We start from the raw sequence: 20,931 nt of genomic DNA on the forward strand, positions 1-20,931 counted from the left end.
AGGCATGGTTGTGGGCCTGAATGTGCATGTCTTATGTCCTTTCATGTTTCCTTATTCCTGTGCACCGTGATCTACTCACTGATGTGTATCCATTTTCCAGCTGCTGTACATATTCTACCCACTGATGCGTATCCATTTTCCAGCTGCTGTGGATATTCTACCCACTGATGTGTATCCATTTTCCAGCTACTGGGGATATTCTACCCACTGATGTGTATCCATTTTCCAGCTGCTGTGCATATTCTACTCACTGATGTGTATCCATTTTCTAGCTGCTGTGCATATTGTGCCTCAATAGCCCTTATTCCAATTTGCAAAGGTGCTTGGATGAGATAACAAAGAATGTTATGCTGAGATAACAAAGAATGTTATGCGTTTTTGTATAAATTGTTTTCAGTTTATTGTAGAACTTTTTTGTTGTTGTTATTCTGTAGTTGTCGATTTAGTACTCTCTAGTATTTCCCTAAGTACTTTATTCCCTGCTGAACCCATTCCCTCACTGATATGTTCCGTCTTCTGAATAGTCATGTTTTCACCAGGGTCTCTGTAAGTGTTTGTAGACCCTTGTATGTCCAGAGTGTCTTGTGGAATTTTCCTTTGTTGAGTATCCTTTACCTGTAGTATCAGTCTTCATTACTGAGCATCTGTGCCCTTGAGTGTTTTCACTAGATCCTTGTTGGTAACGCCTTACTATTGGTTACCTGTGATTCCCTTTACCATTTCCTGTTGTTGAGTATCTAAAATGTTCTTGATGATTTGTATTCACTGGGTAAACTTGAAAATCCCAGGATTCCTGCACTGCTGTTTATGTCTACTGCAGCATTTCCCAAACACCAAATATTTGCATTTCTAATAGTATTGGAAATAGAAACCAGAGCATCCAGTTAAATAATGAAACAATATGAATGAAAATAAAATTAAACTGGTAGGCAGGAATAGCGTACAAATTGTTTTTAATACAAGACTTAAAAATAATAACAATAATAATAATAATAATAATAATAATACTATAAATATAATTATTTTCAAGTCTTGTATTAAAACATTTTTTTACGTTATTCCTGTCTACCAGTTTTATTTTATTTTCATTTCTACTAGTATCTTTCAGGCAGTCATATTACTGTACATCCATTGATTGTTTTCCCTAATATTTTATTTCATATCTTTCACTCACATGGTAGTTTCATATTTATTTGAATGTGTCTCCAACTTTGCTGTTTCCTGTGACTGGAATTTAAAGTTTCTCATTGTCTTTATTTTAACTCTCTCCCTTTCATATGCACTTTGTTGCCTCATTTGATGTTATCCAAGGCCATGTTTAGTGGTAAACTTTGGCTGAAATGTAAAGATCCCTTGATTCCTGTCCTTTAATCTCTATCCATGTTTTTGGATACCTGTAAATAGAAAATAAATGCCCATTTTTTAAAACTGAATTCTCCCCTTTCTTTAAGTAAATTCTTTCTGATTTGCTGTTGACTGTTGAGAAAATATATACAGAATTGTTTGGACGTATTAGCACCCTTCTTGGTCATGTATAGCTTGTCTACATTGGCACATGTCTACTTCTCATACCATTACATATACTTAAGTGGGTTTTTGAAACCTTTCTATTCCAACCTGTCACAGACCATGTCATTCATTGTCAAAAAAAATGTGATTGCCGAGTTTTTTTTTTTCTTTATTGGAAAAGCTCACCCAGACTCTGCCACAGTTTTCTGTGAGGAAAAGGTTACTCTGTTTTTGCTTTCTTGTATTTTGCATTGTGTTCTTCAATTTGGTATATTATGATTTTTTACACTGTGTTTTACTTGTATTCTGTTTTTAATGATGTATTTATACTCAGAAAGAGACCACAGCTGTGATTCTTATGAGTCACATAGAAATTAAGTTTTCTGCCACTCCCCCACCCTGGTGCTGTTGTTTTTTTAAACTCAACTGTCTTTCTAGTTGCCTGTACCTCATGTTAATTTGACCACATATTTCCAACCCTCTCTCTCCCCTTTCATTGGTTATTGTAAATAAGCATAAAATTATCATTTTGTGAAATCACTCCCCTTCAGCTATTTAAAGTTATTGGCCATCCCACTGTATTCAGTAGAGTCAGAATACAGAGTGCCCACCCTCTTCCAATTTGTGTTGCTCTTTTAAAGTTAGTGGCTCTCCACTTAGATAGCTAAAGTTTAAGTTACCCCTCTTTCATATCTAACTGTTTTGTGCACACTGCAGCTCTTCGGATATTAACCCATTTTCCATCTTACGTTTAAAATCTGCAAAAGCTACTTCAAGACCACCAATTATTGGAGAGCCCACATTCTGTCTCTCATTAGTCATCTTGAGATTAGTGCTTCTGTTTTGCTGCTGGTGAGACAAGGAACACTGGGACATTATTTTCTGGAGACTGTCAATCCCCAGAAAGCCTTATAACTGCTTCATAGGTTTGAGCATGGAATCTGTGCTTATATTTTGCTTCCGGTGAGCAAAGGAGCAGAGGATATTGAATCCTGATTGTTTCTAATTGCACAGTGAGGGCCTGTGTTTGACCTTCCTGATTGGTCTGGTTGCTATTCAAGGCATCTATGACATCCCTGCTATGGGCCAGTGATCAAGGAGTCTCAATCCTCACTTCTGACACTGGTGAGGGACATTCACTTGGAACAAAAGTAGATTCACACAGTATTTTCAGATGCAGCTGTGTGCACCAAGTACAATTTCCCTTAAGATCATGTAGGGAACACACTCAGTCCGGGGGCTGGGTTACCCTCTCTCTTTCCAGGCCCCCAGCTGTTGAGTCCTCAGCAGAGTATTCCAAGCCAAGTCCTCTACCATCCTCTCTGTGAAACCAGTGATGTGTGTCCCTGCTGCAAGTAGCGGATGCACACACTCTTTGAGATTTGATTTTCACAAACACACACACACACACACACACACACACACACACACACACACACACACACACACACACACACACACACACTCTCTGGGAAAGGTTGGCAGAGATTTACTAGCTCTGACCCCATGGCTCAGGTAGATTCACTGCCACCAGCCAGCTACTTTAAGGCTCTTACATGGATACCCAATTGTACTGAGTAAATTTAATAATAATAGAAATGGTAGTGTTTGACCAATGCAGCAAGGCTTTCAGGAGTGACCACAGTGTCACCAAATAAATATAAGTACTCACAAAGGTTAAAATATTCTCTAAAAGACCAGCCACAATGAAAAGTTTAAATATATTTAATAATAAATAGTAAAAGAACATGAAAATACTAAATATCTAATTATAGTCAACACCAGAGTAAAAGAACATAAAAATACTAAATATCTAATTATAGTAAACATCAGAGTTTCAGTCACAAAAATAACACAGATGGATAGATTCACACAGCTACAGAAATACAGTACTTAAATAATCTCACTATATTTTCCTAACTAATCTAAAGAATTACTATTCCCTGGTTACTTACTAAAGCAAGGCAAGATGAAGTGGGTGAGTGATCCTTCTTTGTGAGGTTTCAAAAGCTGTCTGCCCTGAGACTTCTGTCTCATCTAATGTTAAAACATAATTTCAGTACTAGATTACAGAATGACATCACATACATCTGGTCATCTGATTTCTGGTTCCCACACTACCCCCTTTTACTAGAAACTGAACCAGAATCTTGCACATATGTGTTACCATGAACACAGATAGAGCTTTGCTAAGATGTGCTATAGCATCTGGAAGCTATAAAATTTCCACCCTTTCAGGGTAGAAAATAGTTCACCTCTAAGGACAATACAGTAGGATTCCTAGTCCTGGTTTTCCTGGACATTTTATCCCTGGCTGCAATCAGAACTGTAACAATCGTTATGGCCTAAACTATGAAATTTAATCTCAGACTATTTTTTAATCTCTTCTCTTCCAGTATCCTCTTATTACAATATATTCATTTCTTCAGTTACGATACAGTCTAACATGCAAGTGCATTTTGTTTTTGTCCAGCAGGACCCACTGTTGCTACATTTTTAACACAAGCAGCATTACACATACATTTTCAACACAAGCACTTGTACAAATCAGCTTGAAGTACAAATGACATATAATCTCCAGCTAGCTATGATGACATATGTTACAGATCCACTGCCCTATGTCTCCTGGCATAACTGGCAATACCTCACATCATCACAGCATCTACCAGAAAAAGGCTACAACAAGTGTACAGACCGCTGCATCATCTGGGAAAAGCCTGTTGATCACCAAAGAGCCTATGGCCTGTTTCTCATCTTGGGATTGTTGCTAATGATGTTCTTCTGGTGAGAGAAGAAGCAAAGGAGCATTGTATCCCAGCAGAGTAAAGCTGTGATGACGCCAGCTCTAGTAGCCAGGCAGTAGCCATTCAGGTTATTGTCATCTTTTCATCATTCTTGACAAAGCTAATTATTTCTTTTTAGTAAGTACTGATTGATTTGCTACTATCTAACCTCATTTCTGAATATCTCCTTAAATATTTCATCCATAAATCATCAGGGTCTACTTATTAGTTTCCCCTCAAGTGTTTGGCAGTGCCCTGTGGCAACAAAGACACCTTGAGTTGATATTTTCCCTTTAAAAACACCCTGAAATTTCATCAATACCTAGTTACAAACAGGGCAAGCATGTTGCACAGACAAGCACTGCCTCCAGAGTTGCAAACCAGATACTCCTGACATTACTTTATAGTCTCACTTCAACCATCTGATCCATAAAAAGGGTCCATTGCCATGGATATGAACTTTCCCACTATCTCCATTACCACCATTGTGTATGTGGGCATCCTGAGGCAATGTAGAAAGTGCTTCATATTTACTAACAATCAGTTAATTCCCAAGCAAAGTGATATAGTATGTGAGAGATGTATTTACACAAAGTCACTGGAGGGCAAGCCTCTCACATAAAAGCACTCCTAATGTCAATCAGATCGTCAGTAGTACACAAGCTGCATCCATCATGCACAGTACAAAGCAGGCGCATAGACCCACATATGTTGTGGCACGTAAATGTAAACTTACTAAACCCGAAAGACCTGCTAGACCAAGTACATGTAACAAATGCCCTCAGCAGCCCCAAAGGCACTGTTTCTAAATAACACCCACATCAACACATGCAGCCACATTTCATGGATCCTCTACTTCTAAGGCAGTAAGACAAGCCACCACACAGTCCAACATTCTGGTCATTGGAGACTCCATTGTGAGACACACTGATGTCCCTGTCACAGGCTGAGTAAGAAGAAAGTCATGGTCAGTTGCTTATCAGGGGCCAGGATCTACCAGGTTACACATGCACTCAGGTCACTAGACCACAAGTACCAGTATGACTCAGTCATAGTCCATGTGGCTGTAAATGACCTGAGACGTATCTCCCTAGACTATATGAAGAAAGACATCATGGAGGTCTCAGAATATTTGTCCCAGGCTGGTATGAGCCTAGCATTGAGCAGTATCTTACCTTTTCCAAGGATGATGCCACAGTACGAGCAGATGATGACTGACTTTAGTAATTGGTTTAGTTTCTGATGTCTTTGTAAGGGAGTGCAATATTTGTCGGCATGGAAGGAGATGGTCGACAGACTATGCTGCTTTGTTAGGGATGGTCTGCACCTCACCCCTCTAGGCTTTTGTCCTCCCTCGTAGTGCTTTTTTTGGGCAATGCCAAACTGTAAGTATTTCCAACATAGCAAATCAAAATCAAGAAAATCTAAAGGTGCTACTGATCAATGCTAGGCATATAAACAAAAAAACCCAACTCTGTACAAGCTCTCATTGGGTCTATATCATTTCATCGAAGTGACACTTAAACAAACGTCATTTCATCAGAAATGCCATTCATCAAATTCCCCTCTTGTGGGGGGGCTGTGCCCCCACACCCTCACTAATTATATATACCAACTCCAAGATCGCACTACAGTGGGGAAAGGGCAAATTTCTCGATCTTCACTGTAGCATGATCTCAGTATGAACAGTTTGACAAACGGCATATTTGCTGTAAATGTACTGAAAATATAGTTCACTGAACTGATTTTTCGCTGAACTGATGGGGACCCACACTGACAAGGGTAGCAACCATACTGGATCTGGTCCTCATTTAAGGTCTCCTTTGAAGTAAAAATAAAACCTGGAACACTTGCTAACCCTGGAATATTCAGGAACTACTTTAAGGCTAAATTCCTACTATTAAGTGACAACCTGGCAAAATTTCAAACTGCCATAAACCCTGAGAACACTACTGCCTACATGGAACTGTTCACAGAAACACTATATAAGCATGTTAATAGCTGCACAGAAGCAGCTGTAACCACCAGGAAGAAGTACGGAACTAACTCAAAAAACAAGCCACCCTTGTGAAATTACAACATTCATAGGCTGTATAACAGATGGAAGAAAATCATGTCAAAGTTAGGGGGCGCAGCACCAAGCAAGATAAAAGCACTCTCAAATTAAACAAACAACTCAGGGGACAAATAAAGTCTACTAAAGCCAAATTTGAGATAAATTTGGCCTCCCAGGCCAAGGACAACCACAAGGCATTCTTTAGCTATGTCCTCAACCTCAAAGCCAATACACAATTGTGTGCAGAGCTCATTGTTAATGGAACCACCTATACTGAGCCAGAAGATATAGCAAACTTACTGGCCAGCAAATTCAGCTCCAACTTTACCCCCTCTCCCCCTCAACCTTCCCCTCAGACAATACAATTAAATATCACTCCCCCTGCTATCACTAGGGAACAGGTCCTTAATGCTCTCTCTCAGGCCAAGAACACTGCATCAAGGGCCCAGACAATATCCCAGGATGCCTTCTAAATAACATGAAACATGACCTATCAGGCCATCTGGAATTGAAATTTAACTGTAGCCTCTAAACAGGCTTCGTGCCTCATGAATGGAGAACAGCAAATGTCATCCCTCTGCACAAAAGTGGGCCAAATACAGACCTTAGACACTACAGACCCATAAGTTTCACTAGTCTTATATGCAAAGCAATGGAAAGAATTATCATGGAAATGTCCAGACACTGGACCTAACCCAGTTTGGTTTCATCAAGGGCAGGTCATACCTGCTCAACCTGGTGGACTTCTTTGAGAAGATCACCAAAGCAATGGATGAGGGCAAAATGGTTTACACTGCCTACCTTGACCTGGCCAAAGCATTAGATGCGGTACCCCACCTGGGCATTGTTGACAAATTCAAGAGGTTAGGTGTAAACCCTTATGTCACCTGGTTGATAGCCAACTGGCTCATAGACAGGACCCAGGAAATTAGAACTGGGGAGTCCACCTCTACAAAGCGGTTAGTCACAAGCGGAGTCTCTCTGGGATTGGTTCTGGGACTGCGCCTGTTTGGCATTTACTTCATTGATGTCAAGGCCAATGTCAAAGGCCTCTGGCTGACTAAGTTTGCAGATGATTGCAAATTAGGAGCGGTCATTGAATTCCCCCACTTATACAAATGTTCTCCAGGATGGGCTGACACAGACAAATAACTGCTGTCAGAGCCATGGACTAAAATTAAATGCCAATAAATGCATAATATTGTCCTTCAGGAAGTCATTCACCCCTGGTAGCTATCATATTGACAACACACCCCTAAGAGTTGACCCAGTAGTCAGGGACTTGGGAACAAGCATAGACATAATCTAGCCTTTGACCATCACATGTCTACAGTAGTGAGGAAATTCTATGTTGTTCAACTTATAAACAAAGGTATGGCATCTAGGTCCAAGGAAGTCATCGTTCCACTGTATTCATGCATTTGGCATTCATCAGACCTGTTATTGAGTACAGTGCCCTCTTTTGTATGTACCTTGTGAGAAAAGGAGATAATGCCAGCACAGCTAGCTGGAATTTTGTAAATAATTATAGGTCACTGGTGAATATCGAAATTATTTATACAAAATGCTTGTGTTACAAATCTATTAGAACTGTAGGTCATGTGTATATCAAACTGCTTGTACAGATGTGTGTTGTAAAGATATTCATAGAGTGCTGTGTTTGAAATTTAACCACAGTGTGCCCTACTAGAAGAGAACAGAAATGTACTTCAACTATTGTAACTGTTTAAATGTATATGCTTAACAGAGGAAACTGGACGGTTAATCTCAGTCCAGCAAACTTTAGAAAAATATCTGAAATTAAATTACTTTATATGCTATGCAATAAAGTAGAGGTGGCGATATAGGAAATTCTCTAGAAATAAGGGAGTTTGAATGGATTATTAGACTATCAGCTGATGCTCCACCTGGTTTAAATTCCGCTGTTTCATTGAAGCCCATATTGGTTAGAATACAGCGTACAAGGTTGAAATAATGTACTGTAGTTATTGATGTTTTATAATTATACTTGTATTTTAACACATTTTTTGTATTATATTTTTTTGTACTATATTACTTTGTGTATGTATTTTCTTTTTATATATGTAATCATGCATATTTTTATTATACATATATATGCATTTATGTAAGAATGCATCATAAGGTTGTTATATTTGATCATATGACTTTTGGGCTGCAAGTCATCTGAAAGCTTTGTGTCGTATAAAGGTTTTCTGCTCAACTGTGGTATTTTTTTGTTGGATATATTTATTCAGATGCTAAATGCTCCCAGCTTCTAGAAATGGAGGGTTTGGCCTGGGAACTAGAAGTCAGATGACCAGAAATTATGTCATTCTGCAAGCTATCCCAGCATTAATATTTTAGATATTAATTTGAGAAGCCTCTTAGTGAGATGAGACAGAACATTCTGTATTCTGTCTTGGACCTGGCAACAACAACAAGAAGCATTCACCACATCTGCCTTGTTCTAATGATGTAAGTTTCTAGGTAACAGTACAATTCTCTTAGATACAGTCAGGAATATAATGAAGTTTAGTTTAGATATTTTTCTTTATTTGTGTGAGCATGTACTGCAATGTTATTTTAAATATTTCATGTGATTTTGAACTCTGATGTCACTGTAAATATATACTTAGTGTTATCTTGTTCTTTTATTATGTATTATTAAATATATTCTGGGCAGAAGGGGGCATTGCTAGTAAACCTTTGCCAGCCTTTCCCAGGTGTGCGTGTGTGTGTGGGTGTGTGTGTGTGTGTGTGTGTGTGTGTGTGTGTGTGTGTGTGTGTGTGTGTGTGTGTGTGTGTGTGTGCCTGCCTACATGCGTACGCATGTGTGAGCATGTGTGTAAATCAAACCTCAAACAGTGTGTGCATTAGCTACTTGGGTAGGGACAAGAAGCACTGGTTGGACAGAGAGGGTGCTGGAGGTCATGGCTTGGTTATTCAGCTGAGATCTCAACTCTGTAGTTGTGTCAGTGGGGAGTCTTTTATTGGGGATCTGGAGGAAGAGTGAGAAACCATCCACAGACTAAGTGTGATCTCCGTGTGATCTTAAGGGAAATTGCACTTGATGCAGAGAGCTGCTTCTGGAAATACTATGTGTGTATCTGTTATCTTCTCAGTGAATATCCCCCACTGTTGCCAGTGGTAAGGATTGAGGTTACTCGATTACTGATCCAGTGGAGGGTCATTACATACCTAAACAGGCATACCCAGCAACTAGAAAATCCACGGAGGTTCCTCACTAAAAGAATACAAGGCATTAAATAACATGTCCAGTGCAGACCATCTCAAGACCCTATTCCTGTATTCTGTCTTCTGCAGGTTGTGGAGGAGAAATCTATGCCTGGCATGGAAAGCACTGTCAGACCCCCACCCTAATGGACCGCCTGCATATCCACAAAATAAACAGCACCAGAGTTACCCATTCTAAAGACATAAACCTTACTTGTGATATAAATAGGACCTGTTGGAGAGACAGATATGTATCTCAGAGACTTCCTCTTCTCTGGAACAGGCTCCCCATCTTTGTGAAGCAGAGTTCCTCCCTAACCCAGTTTAAGTGTAACTTTGACAACTGACTAGGGAACAGAAAATGCATCCTTGGTTTGGCACCTATGTCTCAATGGATACAGGCAGCCTGTAAATGGTTCATGTCCCAGGCCCTCGCTTGTAAATGTTTCATTTCCCAAGACCCTGGTTTCACCTCTTTCTTTATATCACATTTTCATATGCTTTGCCTGTAAAACTGTGCCAGACTCCATTTGTCTTTATAATGTAGAAAGCTGAAGTAGTGCAAATTATTGTATAACTAGCAGGTTCTTTTAGTTGCTGTTTTTGATGTCACTTTCATTATAAGTTTTTCTGTTTATACCTTCAAAAAAAGACAAATTAGAGGCACGCTTTTATAGGTTTTCATATCAGAATTTTACTAAAGACATTTTTTTTTAATTATTTTGAGAACACAACAGAATTGTGAAATGCAATTGTAGTATGAATTCTCTTTTCTTGAGACTGAGCATTTTTAGGTTAGCACAATGTCCGTGTTTGCATGTGTTTCAGTCCCTTCTTGTTTTTGTCTGCTTTCCATTCTTTCATGCTGCTTCTGTCTCTCACGGATATGTAGAAGTAGACTTTGTTAAGAGATAACAGCTGCTTGGTCCTCAACCTATGATCTCTCTCCTTATATCACAGTGCTAGTCTAAATATTCAAAATACTGCATCATCATATCCTTCTCTAGAAAGCATTCTTAGAGCTTATTCATGATTTTCTAAACTTTTTAGTTTTTTTTTCTGACTTTCCTACTTCATCAAAAATCCAGTTTCATGAATTCATCACTGCATAACAAAAGTCATAATAATCTGTTGTCATTATCCTTTTATTGTGCTTCTTATTTTTACATTTTCTTGAAACATGCTACCTTCCTGTCTTTTATGAAAGTCCAAGTAGCAACAACAAACCAAAATGAAATGAGTCCAAATAGCTACTGAGCGGAAGTCACAAAAACGCTGGAAACGTAAATAATTCCACAAATTTAATAAAAGGTTTAGCGCTTTCATTTAGTAAGACTAGACTTCATCAGAACAACAAATGAATAAAATGACACAATTTAAATAGTAATGAATGCATGCTAGATCCAATAAAATACACATATTCAATCCCAGCCCATTTCCTATGCCATCACTTCCTCTGAAACGGGAAACTGGATGAAAATGCATTAATACTACAAGATGAATGTTAAAATACAGTAAGAATACATTAAAAACATTAAAAAGTCCCTCCAGTGCGTAAAACCAGAATTCACTTATATATGTTATTCTTACTGTATTTTAACATTCATCTTGTAGTATTAATGCATTTTCATCCAGTTTCCCGTTTCAGAGGAAGTGATGGCATAAGAAATGGGCTGGGATTGAATATGTGTATTTTATTGGATCTAGCATGCATTCATTACTATTTAAATTGTGTCATTTTATTCATTTGTTGTTCTGATGAAGTCTAGTCTTACTAAATGAAAGCGCTAAACCTTTTATTAAATTTGTGGAATTATTTACGTTTCCAGCGTTTTTGTGACTTCCTATCTTTTAGTTGAAACATGTTTGTTAGTCTCTCCAGCCCCACCCCCAATTCTTCCTTAAGTGTTATGCCAAGTAGCTTTGAGTAAAGTTGCTGTTCCAAGGTATGAATATTTACTCCGATATAAAAAATGAACAAGCACAGGAATCTATCTAGTTCAAACCTCACCACCACCAGTGTTGAAAAAAATAAAATAAAATAAAAACCAAAGAAACCAGTGGTCTTAAAGCTTTATTAATGAGCTCAGTTGTAATAATATCCCAAAATCATGAAACCTAGGTAGTGTTCCAAAGCAACAAGCCTTTATTCGTCACAGACAAGAGATCCTCATTACAAAAAATCAGAGACATTTTAACAATGTTAAACATATCAGCTTTTATATACTTAAAAGAAGGTGTGGAAAATGTATGTATTGTTTAATTTTAAACCAGCCTATTCAAGGCAAACAGTATAAACGGGGACGCAAGAGTGCATTTTAGAACAAGTACCCACCCCCCCACGCACTACTACTGATTAGATCAAATTAAATCATCTATTTGCAACCAACATTTCAAAATCAGGTATTAAGAAAAGCATAAAATATACATAAAAAGAAACTTAACTAAAATCACATTCAACTACCTAATGCAATAAAGCCTTCACCAGGTCTGTGACAAGAACTAAAATCAAGAAAAACACATAGCTGTCTAACCATAAACATAATCTAAGTAGAACACTTTCAAATATAAAAATACATCTGTCTAATTAATATCATCTAGTAAATATCCATCCATGTAAATTAGTGTGCATAAAAAATTTAATTAATTGCAGCTAAAAAAAAAAGGACTTGTCATGACAGTTGTGACGATTGGGGAGAGATGAGCAAAGGCTGCCAGCATAGTCAAATATAATTTGATACATAATTCTATCAACTGTATAAATAATTGTAAAATACAGGCTTGTGTTTTAAATGTAAGAAAACACTGTAAAAATGTGAACTTCAGTATTGTTGCAGCATTGCCATCTGCTGTAAGGAAAACCAAGCCAAGTATTTCAAATGTGTCTTTTTAAGTTGAAAAGATCTTATGAATCTCTTTAATGTTTTACAAGTCGGTTCCAGTGCATCTGGATGAAGGTTTCATCACTATTGTTTTAAGGTTAAAGTTTATGACCAGAATTTAGATGTGGAATGTGCTTTATTGCTCTAGTTTCTGTTAGAATATACATGTGAAATGTCTTCTATTGTTGTAAGTTTCTGTGCAAGATGATGCAATATGAATACTGGGAAAACCTAAGTGTCAAAAATGATGTAACTTTGGGAGGGCTTTAGAGACATGTTTGTTAGTAATGTTTAAATACTATTTCTCACTAGAGACTTTATGCATTTTGACTTTGGATATCTAACTCAGCACTCTGCCTTATGCGCACGTGTAAGTTTTAGCACTGTGATTTCTTGTAGGAATAGTTAAAGCTAGTAAAGATTAATTAGGTATTTGTCTTTGAACTCAGATCTGTCCTACTGTATTATTTTAAGTTTCTGTGTGATCTCTGAACTCTTAGATATCTCTGTGGTGTAGTAGTTTTGTCTTGTGTTTTAATTATTTATTATTAAATATTTTTAAAATCTTCTACCTGTGGCTGATTTGTGTAGAGATAAGCTGTAGAATACATTGCATATTTATAGAGGTTATTGTAATAGGCCACTCTAAAGTAAGCCTTGACTGTTAGTCATACTACCATTGGATAATAATATTGCACAGTAATAATTGGGCACCCTTTTAAGGGCCTTTTAGTAGCTGATATTATTAACTGGGTGGTGGCAGTAATTACTACTGTGTAGTCTGGGTAGAGGGGCACAGTTGGAGAATCTGTGTCAGCCTTTCCCAGGAGTGTCTGTGAAGTTGTATAAATCCTTATCTCAAAGTGTGTGTGTGTTGTGTGAGATACTTGGCAGGGACACGAAGCACTGGTTGGACAGAGAGGGTACTGGAGGTTTTAGCTTGCCCAGTTAGGCTGAAACCTGGACCCTATAGCTGTGCCAGTGGGGAGTCTTATTGGGAACCTGATGAGCAAAGGAGCAACCAGCCCCAGACTGACTGTGATCTCTGTGTGCACTTAAGGGAAATTGTACTGTACTGTGTGTATTAGTTATCCTTTTCTCTCTCTGTGAGACGACCTCCCTGGTGTTAGTGGTGAGGATTGAGGCTCCTTGATTGCTGGACCAGGGTATGGTCGTCACAACAGTTTTTACATTTCCAGCCCCAAAACATGTTTATACAATGAAAACTAGTAGAAAAAAACAAACAGAAATATGGAAAAACAGTGGATGATATAAACTAGTTTTAGTTAAAAGTCTCTTTATGTATATTTTATGCTTTTCTTAATACCTGATTTTAGAATGTGGGTTGTAAATTGATAGGTAGTGTTTTCCTTAACTAGGATTTAGTTTGATCTAATCAGTAGTAGTGTGTGGGGTGGATACCTTTTCTAAAATGCACTTTTACGGCCTTGTTTAGGCTGTTTGTCTTGAATAGGCTGGTTTAAAATTAAACAATAAGTAAGTTTTTCACACCCACTTTTAAGTATATAAAAGCTGATATGTTTAACACTGTAAAATATATCTGATTTTTTTGTTACTGAAGATCGCTTATCTGTGATGAATAAAGGTTTGCTGCTTTGGAACCCTACCTGGGTTTCATGATGTTGGGATATTATTGTGACTGAGCTCATCAACAAAGTTTTTCTTTCTTTAATATTTACTCTGATCTGATGAATTTCAAAATGGCTACACACTGATCAACAGCTTAAGTTCAGTTCTCCCAGTGTGAAAACAGAAACTGAGAAAAAAAGAGTGCCATTGAAACAGATTTTTTTTTTGATAAAATTCACATACTGGCTAGTAAATACAATGCCTAGATGCCATTAAAGAAGAAATTTGGAAAATCTGAAAAAAAAAATCAACAAGAAAAGGTCTGGGAAGAATTCTGCAGCTGTTTAGCAAAAATATGTCCAAGTTTCAGCTTTGGTTCAAGAGTTAGCTTCCAGTAATTTAGAGGAAAAAAAATAAATCAAATGTAGTCAGAGGTGACTAAAATAATTGAAACACTGAAGGAATATATAAACTCTAATAACAAAAAGAAAAAAATATCTTGATCTGTTAGTCTATAATATGAAAGTACTAATCTGAATACAGCTTTAAATGAATACTGACTCAAGGTGACTTATTTCAAAGTTTTGAAGGGATCTAATCTGAAAACTTTGGTACTTCTGGATGGAAGCCAAGGTTCATTTGTGTCCGCACTCTGGAAGCAGACCTGTTCGATTTTGCTCTTTCAAAATGGCTAGCCAACTGCATTGAGTTCTGCTACATTAAATATGGAATATGCCTGGAACAACACCTAACATCCTGCACAATGCATCTCTAGAAAATCTGTGCAGCAGCCACATGGTCCTTTTTAAATATGTTTGTGAGGCTTGTATTTAAATATGCCACTGTTTTCTGAATTCAAATGTAATAGATTTGTGAGCAATACTTAAGTTTTGGAAAACCCAGAAAAGGTCAACTAAAAATGTCCTATTGTCTGCATTATGTACAGTTATTCAGTGGCAGGAAAATATGCATGAACTCTTGACCTTTTTCTATGAAATTTATGGAAAAGTGTATGGATTTGTAAGTGAAGATTATAACATGTTCGAAAAGACAGCAGTTATGCATAAGATGTGGCAATGTAATCATTATGCCATGTAATTACAGGATCTCAGACCCAGGAAGCTAAAGGTCATAAAAGACTTAAGAGGTAACTAACATGAGCAAATAAACACTAAGTATGTAAATGTCAGCTTTGCTCAGTTGTATCTGTGGTCTGCATGAAAACATGTAAGATACAGTGGACTGAGAAAGTCAAGAGAGAGACTCGGAGAATGAGTATCAGCTACAGCCCATGACTTTTGAGTCCTCTGCAGTTTTGTCTCAGAATATTCAGCTATTGTAACTGGGGACTAGTAATTCTTTCAGATAATAATAGCCAGGGGAAAAAAATAGCTGGATATAGATTGTTTTCTTAATTGCATTCTATTTGTTTGAAAGGATTATTTTCTGTTTTTGTGTGCAGTTCTGTATCTCTGCATATTTAGTTGTTAATATTGCTCAACTCGTTATTTTCTAATTGTTTTTATTTATTCATTCTCAAAATGTTTGTGGCTGAAATTCATTTATCGGTTTATTATTTGATAGACAGGCATTTGTGGCCAGTTGGTGTCAATCTACTGGCATCCCATTCCATCTCCTTTGGCCAGCCTGCTTGGCATACTGTTATTTGTGATTATAATTGCTTGGCTTATTAAGAAGTTTGAGACAGGAACTGTGAGGTCTTCAGACTCATAATCTGGAATGGTGGCAGTCTACTACCTTGCTTCAGGATAAAATATAAAATGCTGTAATGTTAGAGAATATTGCCATTCTTCTATGGAGAAGTTAAAGTGTGTGTGTGTGTGTGTGTGTGTGTGTGTGTGTGTGTGTGTGTGTGTGTGTGTGTGTGTGTGTGTGTGTGTAAGAGTTTAAAGTTTAGATTCTGTGGACAAATGAGTACTATTAGGTACTGAAAGTTGAAAAAGTGGTGAGAAGAGAGTCAGAAGTGTGTGGATGGTGGGTACCCGGTATACCTAACGCAGTGGTGCATATTTCCTGCATGTTATTCTGACCAAGCTGCATTTAGTGTCATTGTCATCATCATCAACAACCTCCTTTTTCTAATTTTTCTTTGTGAGCCATCTCTCTCAATTCAGTGCCATTCTGCCACCTCTTCAACAGTCATGTTGCAGTCCAACCATCTCTTGACTGAACATCATTTTCTCTTGGCTTCTTTTTACCTGCCCCAAATATTCTTCTTCAAAATATCTTTTGCTTTCCTGCACATGTGGCCAAACCACTGTATTCTGTACCCCTTGACCTTTTCTGTAATTGGTGATATTTTAGCTTCTGTTCTGACACCCTAATTTCTTTGCCTGTCCCACTGTGAGCATTCTACCACCCATCTAAAGCACCTGATCTCAATCACTTCTAGCCTCCTCAACTGCTCTGCTCTTACTGCCTAGATTTCTGCACCATGCAGCAGTACTATCAGCACAGCAGTAGATAAAAGGAAGTTGGCTTGGATCAGAGCTGAGCTATTGCTTTGCATATATTGACTTATATCTACAAACACTGCTTAGCTTAAGCTAGTATTGCAACAGTAGAAACGGATTTGCCTTCAGCAACTCAATTAATGGATGCCAGTTTTATATTTGCTTGGGTACGATGCTTGCTTGCTTGTTCGTTATATGTAAAGATGTTAGTGGGCTCAGGTTGCAGTGATTGACAATTAATCAAAGAAATTAATATTTTGGAGAAGGAAGACTTTTCTTTTCAGTTGGAAATGATCGCTTATTCTCAGAGTTTGTGTGACCATGTGTGTGAGTGCATTTGTTATTGCATAAAAGTACTTTGTGAATGAATACATTTTTCTTGCACAAAAGTGATTTGTGCATGAGTACATTTGTTATTGCACAAAAGTAATTTGTGTCTGAGTACATTTTTTTAGATCATGTTTCTACCTGACTAAGTAGTTTATATCATGCTTATATCTTTTGGGTTTTGAGGTGTCTTACGGAAACCTCGGAAATGTGCAGTTACTGTATAAAATACAGCTAACCTTGGTTATTACGCCAGCTCTTTGGTGAAGATGCACAGACCTCGTGCTGTGGCTAAAATAACCTTCATTTAGTTAGGAACCCAAGAACTAGAGGAGCTGGTAAAGGAGGAGGGAATGTAACAATTAACAGCTGTTCTCAGCTCAGCCATCCAAAGAGTAGGGAGACTGTGTGTGTGTGTGTGTGTGTGCGTGTGTGTGTGTGTGCGTGCGTGCGTGCTCGTGTGTGTGTGTGTGTGTGTGTGTGTGTGTGTGTGTGTGTGTGTGTGTGTGTGTGTCTCCCAGGACTGCATGTTCTGCTATGAAATTCTGTGGCATATAGCGAGTGGTCTTATGAATTTCCCAGGAAGAAGGGCTGCTGTTGAAGAATAGACATGAGTGAGCAAAATACCCCTTCATTGTACCCCACACCTTCAAATAGTTGACAAAATGCACAAGGAGTAAAGCAGGTACATATGAAAAAAAAAAAAAACAGAATCCAAGTACGATGATAGTCTGTCACTGCTCAGTGTTGTCCTCAGTACCAGTAAATACTGTGATCAGCCAGGATGAGGAAATGACTGGGTCACTGTGGCCAAGAAATTACTGAATGGCTGGGCTTGGTTTTTGTTTCAGCTGATAAAGAAAAGTAAGTCCTCTGGCTTAGCTTTAGGCATAAAAGTCATGATTTGCTCTCTTTACCTCAACACATGACTTGGCAAGACATTTTGGGAAACTAAGAAAAGTGCTGCATGGCTGGAATGTTACGTAGTTTTGTTGCTAATGGAAGACAAAGATCTAACCCACTGCATATAGCCTTGTAGATATGGATTTTATGAAAAAGTATTCTGAATTTTGCTATACAGTACCTATATAGCTAACACTAATTTGCTTTTATAAGCATATAAATGAACACACAGAATAATTGCAGGAGTTTAAAGTGCCTTTAGTATTAGTGTTTAACAAATATGTGTATGAAGTACTAAATGAAATACAAATTCCTTTCTTCATTTCAGTAAGATGATCTTTTCTGATAAGTTTTGGATTTTGGGAGAGATAAGGTAGATTGCATTGTATAAATAATGGACAGCTGTTGACTGAATGTTTATCTTTCTGGCACTGAAGGTTAAAGTCAGTATACAACCAATTGCTATGTCTGTGGATGTAGCTAGATTAGAACTGATCAGCATATCTCACTTGGTGCAAAGCCAGCAGTATACACCTGCCCCATTCTTACCAACTGTCACCTTGTGAAGTGATTAAGCAGGTATTTCCATAGCAACTCACGTAATCTGAAGAGGGTATACTATTTCCAAAGTACATTAACCTTTCAGAAGGATGTGTTTACCAGAGAGACAGAGACATTGTTGTTCTTTGTCAGTTACATTAGGTGTGTGTGTGTGTGTGTGTGTGTGTGTGTGTGTGTGTGTGTGTGTGTGTGTGTGTGTGTGTGTGTGAATCTAAATGTGGATTTTTTTTATTTATTTACTTGTTTGTTTATTTTGAATAATCACAATTCATCAAGAATTGGAATACATCCTAATAGTAGGTCTGCAGATATTTGTGTTTGGAGTTTAACAATTGTTTTAGGAATGCTTGATTTCAAACTTTGTGGGTGAGAAGTGCTTCCCAGTAGAAAACATCAGTTTCTTCCCATTCATATTTACATTTTTTAAGGGTATAAGACGTTCTTTGCAATTTTTCTGTTTGAAAAATATTCCCATCAGTAAAATGACAGTTATTTGTTTCTGTTTATATAATCTTTTATGGGCAGAGATGTAATATTAGGAAAACAATTTATTTCTCATTAGAGGGAGACCTCCCCTCAAAGCAGTAGACAGGCATTGCTTTTATTTATATTGAGAGTTACAGTAACAAGTTAAAAGTGTAATGAAGTTGATAGTAAAATAGGGGGAATGGATTTGACATAAATGGTTATGGTCTTCACTTCATAGATAGAAGAAACACGGTTTAATTCTAACCGCGGGTTATTGGCTAGGCTTAAACTGGCCCTTCAGAGCAGTTAGCCTAGTATTCTCCCTAGAACAGTGAACCTATAAAAGTGCTTCAGTAACTGTCATAGTTACAGGTTTCTACATTAAGTGGTGTGAAGTGCATTCTGATCCATGTCAGATTGCCTGAGGATTCAGTGAGTGTTTTTAAGTACTTATTTTTGTTCACAGGCTTTGTTTAACTTTTACTCAACCTTTGTAAAAAATGTGTGGCAAGCTTCCAGCAAAAGTAGCCAGAAAATACGATGGATTTCAATATAGACTCTTTGTCCTTCTGTTATATCGCAAACATCAAAGTTTAGTTTCAGACAGAATTAACTTTTACCTGCAAAATAATCACTTAAATTTTCAGTTCCACTAAAATTAAGTTGCCCCTTTTTGGTGGCAAGTACATTAGAGAGGTCCATTATGCAATCTGCATCCAACCACAGTTTGATATAGTTTACGGCATATAAGTCATGTCACAGAAATGTTTTGGATGATTTCTGTCCTGACAACCACAATGCAGCCTGAAGATCATTAGAAACTAGGACTGCTGCACGTGTTTAACAGATATTTTTCATATATGTATATGCAAGCCAGCAGTTCTGCCTCTGCAGCTTTTGTTTTGAGTTCATGGAGCTGTTAAAATCATTTTATCATTGTGCAAACATTTGTTCCATCTGGAGTCTTTCTCTCACTATATTGGCACATTTTATGTAGGGCATCAGTAATTACCATTGTGCATTTGTTACGTCTCTTCACTGAACCTTGCTGCCATTTAAGTTGTACTGTCAGTGACCATTGCTGCCATGTAAATTAACCTATAAGTAATCATTGATGGCATATAAATCACTTTTCTTCTTTATTCACTGGCTCTTGCACAATGAATAATATATAACTCTCATGGGAGAAGTTAGTGATTGCAAATCCTTGGGGTCAGCTATTACTGCTTGTCATAAATGATTCTGCATAAACATGGACAGAGCTTTCAGTACTGCAACTGCTTTATTGTAGTACATCTTACCCAAATGTACTCAGTCTAATGTACTGTCCTGTTTAGGTTTGTCTGAAAGCACTGCTTCTAAACAACCTAGCACTGGCCACTGGAGAGGCTAAATTTCCTAAAAGTCTGCATCATCTGTACTAAATAAATAAACTATCCTCACAGAGTACTGCTTCCACAGCTCTTAATTTCCCCAAAGCTTTCTTGTCCCGGTCTCTTTCACTGCACAAAGCCATTCAGGAAGTCACACTATGCAAATAAAAGAGATTATGTGTTCCCCCATTCCCCATTTTCTAAAAATCCGTGACCTTTTGACTACTAAAGGACCTATATCATAAACTGTGCAATCTCCTCTGGAAAGTACAGTGTCATTCCAACAGGCAATTTTCATCTGTCTTCCCAAAACTACTACCAAACAACACATACTGTTCTACCTCCCTTACAACACTTTTTGAGAAAATAGCATCTGTTAAACTCAAGCATCTGGGTAACTAGAGGCTTCTGTGTTCCAATAAGCATGGCTTTAGGCCTGTATGTATAACACATTACTACAGTGTCTAAAATTACAAATGAGCTACTCAGACCTGGCCATAACACCAACACTACAATGCTCAAAATTGCAAGTAAGATGTTCAGACCTGGCCATAACACTAGCACTTCAGTGCCTACAATTACAACTGAGATGTTCACTCTTGCTAGTAGCACCAGTACTATTGTCCCTACAATATCAAATGAGATGTTCAGAACCACTGAGAGAGCCCAATCTGTAAGCCCTGTTTTCTTAGATTTAAAAACTAAGTCTTTTGATCTCCTACACCCTTTTCTTTATAAGGAACTTTCAGAATATGAGCTCAGTTGGATTAA

General features: G+C 37.7%; 1 protein-coding gene across 1 annotated transcript in view; it reads left to right on the top strand.

Moving 5' to 3' along the window:
* Window positions 1-20,931, top strand: part of LOC122811979 — a 1,339,201-nt gene that overhangs the window by 334,912 nt on the left and 983,358 nt on the right. The window lies entirely within an intron of this gene.

The sequence above is a fragment of the Protopterus annectens genome, chromosome 9.part0 (genome assembly GCF_019279795.1).
Source record: "Protopterus annectens isolate FY-2018-M chromosome 9.part0, PAN1.0, whole genome shotgun sequence".
NCBI lineage: Eukaryota > Metazoa > Chordata > Ceratodontiformes > Protopteridae > Protopterus > Protopterus annectens.